At 38.8% G+C, this 6,000-nt stretch overlaps 1 pseudogene; it reads left to right on the top strand.

Annotated features, from left to right (window-relative positions):
* Positions 1-2,772: 2,772 nt before the first annotated feature.
* LOC147479290 (small nucleolar RNA R71) lies at positions 2,773-2,866 on the top strand (annotated as a pseudogene).
* Positions 2,867-6,000: the final 3,134 nt, after the last annotated feature.

Raw genomic sequence — 6,000 nt, 5'->3', positions numbered from 1 at the left:
CACACACTCCATAGGGAGGGCCCGTTTACCTTAATGGTGCACTCACCAATATATTGAAGTGAAAGAAAGTGCACCAAACACAGAAATTGAGTCGTTTATAGTCAGATACTCGAGACTTTATCTAAAACATATGTATGAACATGCAGAGTTGATCATATATCAACAACCGAAATAGTTGTGGATCATTCCATAAATAAATATCACGAGAAAACATATCCAAACACAATCAAACACCAAGATTTCCTACGACCACGACCTAGTGGAATCCAAACGAAGTCGGATAACCCTATTGTGTAACCTATCATGCACCTTCTTTTTCATTTTTGAATGAGTGGGTGTTCTAGTAAATAAGTGTGGAAAAGTGAATGGTTGTGGAGAATATGGTGGATATGGATAAGTTGTAGAAAAGACACATTACCTAATGAGGATGTGGTTTTAGCAAGAACTCATTCATTGTGTGTGTGTGGACTGTCTCAATTCTGAAAATGAAGGTGTCTAATAGTTTGTCCTTCCTCAAGTATCCGTTTTGCTAGGAGGATTTAAAAATTATGAAGCACGGGAGAAACAAAAGGATCGAAAGTGCAAACTCGAGATTCCTTTGAAAGGGTGGAAGGAGGGAGTCGAGGTGGATGTTGTGCAAGTTAGTTCTTGATAGGGTGAATTGTCACCTACCGAAGAAACTCATCGAATTCCTCATCTAGATTGGTCATATCCACATTACTATGGTAGTCCTCTACATCTTTGAGAAAGTCATCTATCCCCAGCCCTCATTAATAATATATGTATCGACTAGTGTAGGAATGGAAATGTTTGAGTCCGACTTTCCAAAGGAAAGGATTTTGGGCATATGATTATCGGGGAACGTGTTGTTGAAATAATCTCGAAAGCAACGCTTTTCGATCATGCTAACCTCTCCATCCATAGGCGAATCGGTAAATCGTGGTGTCCTTGTTTTAAAACATTGACTTCAACAAACAAGATGGCCAAAAGACATGGACATTGAACCATCACGGCAATTAATGAGCGATTGGCGGTTGCCGAGAAAGGAGGGCCCTAAAATGATCGGACAGAGTCGTTAGCGACTTCTATATCGAGGACTACAAAATCAATGGGATAGTAGAAATCCACGAACTTTTACCAAAGACATTTTCGACTACACCCTTAGGATACTTAATAGACCCGATCGCTAATTGCAACGCGTCATTTTAGTGGGTTGCATCTTGTCTAGACCTATTTGTCATACAAATAAAATGGGAGTAAGTTAACACTAGCCCCCGTGTCTAATAATGCGGTCGTCAGATAGGAATCTCCTAAGGTGTATCAGACAAGGGGCGACCGGGGTCCTTGTACTTAACAATTCCATTATGTTAGGATAAGGTTGGGAATTGTTCGTTAAAAAGCGTCTTTTGGTATATTTGTCTTCGCCCTAGTAGTACACAATTCCTTAAGAAACTTAGCATGATGTGGTAGCTTTTTAATAGCTTCGAGGAAGGGAAGGTTTATAGTTAGATTCTTGAAAACATCCCTAATCTCCTTGTAATTTGTATCCCTAGTTAACATGGCTAATTTTTGTGGAAACGGTGGTTTCGTCTATATTTAGCAATGGTATCACTGGATATTTAACCGTGGCTTTACGTTTCTTAGGTTGTGTTGTAATTGGTACCTCTACGGTGGTAGGCTCTTGGTTTCTATTTCGTATCTAGTAATATAGTAGGTGTAGGGAGACTATTGGTGGGGTAACTATAGGCATAGTTACCTTGTTATCAACCACTCTGCCGAAGCGGAGAGTGGTGATGGCATTTATCTCACCTACATTTTCATATTCATTACTAGTATTATCGGTTACCCCAAAATTTGTGTTTGTTGTTTTAAGATTAGGTATTGCGTTACGGAAACACACCTTTAGGTTGGGCTTTATCTTGAGCCAACTGTTGGGTTAAATTATTAACATTGTAGAAGGCCGTTGGTTAGATTGAGCCATGGTTTGGAAAAGTTTTTGGCTCACTTGTATGAAGGTGTCAAGCCGATCCGGTTGTGTGGGTGTAGTAGTCACGGGTGGTGTGGATTGGAACTATTTCCGTGAATTATTTATGGGTGGATTTTGATAGTTATTATTTACCTAACGATACCTCTATTAGCATTATAATTATTATAACTACCTTGACTTTGTGCTTGACCTTGTCGAGGTTGCACTTGGTTGTTATAATTATTAAAATTACCACGACTGTCCTTGTCGTGAGTGGGGCTTGGTTAAAGTCGCGCGTAGGCCTAACATATTGATTATTGTACCGCTTGAGGTGTGACGTTTTGGTTATTTCTCCAACCGAAGTTGGGATTTTGTCTCCAAGGCGTTAGGTTCACTATTAATGGAACAAGCCCGTTCATAGGCAATAGGGGTGACGGTGTGAATCGGGATGCTCGGGGCTCCAACAGAAACTACATGGATTTGAATTTACATTCATGACGGGGATTGGCTTTTGTTATTAAATGGCCTCTACCTTTTTAGTGAGGGATTCAATTAGAGTTTTAAGCTCAGGATCTGATTTAACCTCAAACATACTGGTAGCCTTAACTGTAGAAGAAGAACTAGCGGAGCGGGAGTAATCGTCACTACCCCCCCAGTTGTTATTTCGCTTAGTTTGATCCTCTAAAAATTTATAAGCCTCCGAGGCTCCTTTGTTTAAGAAACTACCCCCATTCATTATGTCTAGGACTTCTTTATGGTGGTGTAGAAGTCCTTTGAAAAAGGCACGAACTAACGTGTCTTTCGCTAAGTTATGATGTGGACACTCTATAAGGAGATCGGTGAAACGATTCCAAGCCTCTGAAAATGTTTCATGAGGATTTTGTCGAAAGAAATGAATCTTGGAAAGCATCTCATCCGTCTTTAGGGGTGGGTAAAAATGTTCCATAAACAGTTGAACAAGTTTAGCCCACGAGTCCACGAGAATTAGCGCTTTGGGCGTTAACCAAGACGCGCTTTATCGGGCTAAGGTGAAAGGGAATACCCTTAATTTAATTTGTTCCGCACCAACCGTAGGATGGTGGAATGTTGTTAGGACTTGTTCAATCCTACGACGTAGCCGATAAGGTTTTTCATGGTCTAAACCATGAAAAGCGGGTAACAAATTAAAATATTTGGAGGGATTCAGAAATCCCCTCTTTGGGTCCGCTATAACGATGCAAGATTTGGGGCTATCGCTCAAGGCTTTGTAGAAGTCCGAGAGAGGAGTCTCTCTTTCTTCCCCATTATATCCAGGTGGTGTGTGTGAAATAGTAGCTAGAGGTGTAGTGTGTGGTATACTAGATAGACTTGTTTGTTCTTTGTTGTTGTGTATTTACGTTAGGTGTTTTGTTCGACCGGACCTTAATCTCATGCAAGACTAAGTCGAGCTTAACTAAACATGCAACACTCCAAACAATTACGATATACTAGTATAAACCTCTAACGAGGAGATCGCGAGGTATGGAAGAAAGGAATACCCGATAAGCGTCCTTGCTTTCGCTTATGAATAAGCGTCTTGTTTATGCTTGTTCGGTGTATATAAGATATTAGAACACGAAAACTTGACAACTTCAAAGTTGAATCAAACCCGTGGAAATCCGGAAATTTTAGCTAAAGGGCTGGCGGCTGCTCGTCTGCGGCGGTGGCTTCGGTGTAAAGTCGAGCTCCGAAGAACTTAGCTGGTCGCGTATTGTATGGGCGCTTCGCCTTCGATGGTAGAAGAAAATTCCAGTAACATAGCTGGTCGCTCTCTTTAAAGCGTGGCCTTCGGTGGTAGAAGAAAATTCCAAGAACTTAGCGAATTGGTCTCTCTTTGAAGCTGGCGAAGGCTCCGTGAATTTTCTCGCGGAATTTTTCCAAAGCTGAAACGGGCAACCACAGTATGAATCAAACAAGGGTGGGTGGGTGAAATGGGACTTAAAAATAACTAATTCTATTATGAAAACAATGCTAAAGTGCAACTAAGATGGCAGCGGCGCCATTTGATAAACGTAAAATGAATAGTTTACCTACGAAATGAACGATGAATTCAAAACGTAAGTAAACTAAAACTACTCTTTTACGTGTCTAATTATCAAAGAATTCTACTCTCAATCCTATGAGATATAGTGGAGTAGATAGTTCGTTCCACTCCTAGTGCTCTAGCATGAAATATTTTCTAATATAACTAGTCGTTTTTAAGTCTATGAGAGCTTTACGAAGGAGGCAACTAGACTACGATGCAACTACCCACAAGATGCAACTAGTCGGTTATCAATAAAACTAAGGGAATGCTACGTTGATTCTATGATAAGGAGTTAGAGGGGAATTAAATCCACCTCGAATCCAACTTAATAACCTAGTATAGATTGTCGTATCTCGATTCTTACGTTTTCACGGCAAGAATTTCGAGTCTAATCCCTAGTGTTCATGGCATTTCTACCAAGTACTAACTAGCATGTGAGGTCGTCCATCCATTCTCATGGCGAAACACGACCTTCTAGAGTGGAATAGATTCTACAACGATTCTATACTAAACAACTAAGTTTTCATCAAGGCTTCATCAACCCCCTCTAATGGAGTTTTAGCCTTGAATCATTCCGCAATCATTTCCATTTAGATTAAAACTAAACATAATATAAAGCATTGAAATTTACTTAATTAAACAATAATGAAATCTAATTTAATGACTAAATTGAAATAAGGACATGAATTGAAATTAGATCTAGAATTGGAAATGACAAAATCCGAAATGGATAGAAATACTACTTTATTGATCTAATCAAATTAAGAACAAGATTCAAAGGTTTAATCTAATACAATGAATTGAAACTAATTAAACTAAGTTCTAAAACTCATTAATGGATACTAACTAATCTAGGTCTAATTCTATACCAATTAATCTACTGGCTACCCTTAACAAAGAGCTAAGCTTTTGTTTTTATACATCCAGATCCAAAAATCGTGCATGGGCTTGGAGCCATGGCTTGGGCCAGAGAATCAGGCCCAAAACCCAATTCTTTCAGTCCAAAAAGGCCTCTTCAGCTGCAGTTGGCTTCCACAGACTTTTCGTCCACTTCTACTCCTCTGATTGGGTCAAGGCTTAGACTATTGCAAAGCTCTTTCCGAGCCGGTCGTTTTGACATAAGATAGGCCCAATTCCGAGGTCTGAGTCCAAAGATATGGCATTTGGAAGTTCTGCTGACTTTTGCTCCTTTATCTCGCTAAAATGGCACATTTCTCGCACATAATGGACTTTGAAGCCTCGAAATGCATAAAAACACGTAATCAGTATTAACTCTTACTTATTATTCACATAATTGGTCTAACAGTATGATTATTAAGGGGTTAAAACTACAGTTTTGGGCTCTTATCACATAGAAACACGTATAATTAAGGCATCTATTAGGATATATACATGTACAATATGCACTTGTTTTCTAGTTAAAAATTCAAAAAATTTAAAAATATTAATAAAAAGTTTACGCTGTACACTTAGGAATATTGGTATTGTGTTCTTTCTCTATGCTCTGAATAATCAAGAAATCTCACGTAGCTTTTGCATTAGAATAGTTTTTAGAAACTTAGGTTAATATGTAGGTAATAAGCCTTGCATCTATCTATAAATATGTTACATGAGTATCTATGATTGTTGGCAGTAAGTTTCTGAAACCTAGGCTAGAGTACTTATTCTACAAATCCTGTGAGAATACAGCCTAAAGCCTTATATAAGTGAATATTTGAGAAATAACACAAGGGAGAAGTAAAATTCGGATAGAGAAATCACACGTCCACTTGCTTGATCACTATACCATATTCTAAGCGAGAATTTAGGCCCTCTTTGGATCGATATAGCTAGAAATTCAAACCTATGAATTATTTTCCGCTAGTCGCCCCTCTGAGCCTTTCTTTAGCCTTTCATAAACCACAATCCTTTACCCTATTACAAAACAAAACAAAATAAAAATAAAAAATTAGCCTACCCATTCTTTGAATAAGTCTGAGAATTGAGATGA

The sequence above is a fragment of the Coptis chinensis genome, chromosome 8 (assembly GCF_015680905.1).
Source record: "Coptis chinensis isolate HL-2020 chromosome 8, ASM1568090v1, whole genome shotgun sequence".
NCBI lineage: Eukaryota > Viridiplantae > Streptophyta > Magnoliopsida > Ranunculales > Ranunculaceae > Coptis > Coptis chinensis.
The sequence above is the reverse complement of the archived record's forward strand: the minus strand, read 5'-3'. Positions and strand labels throughout refer to the sequence as shown.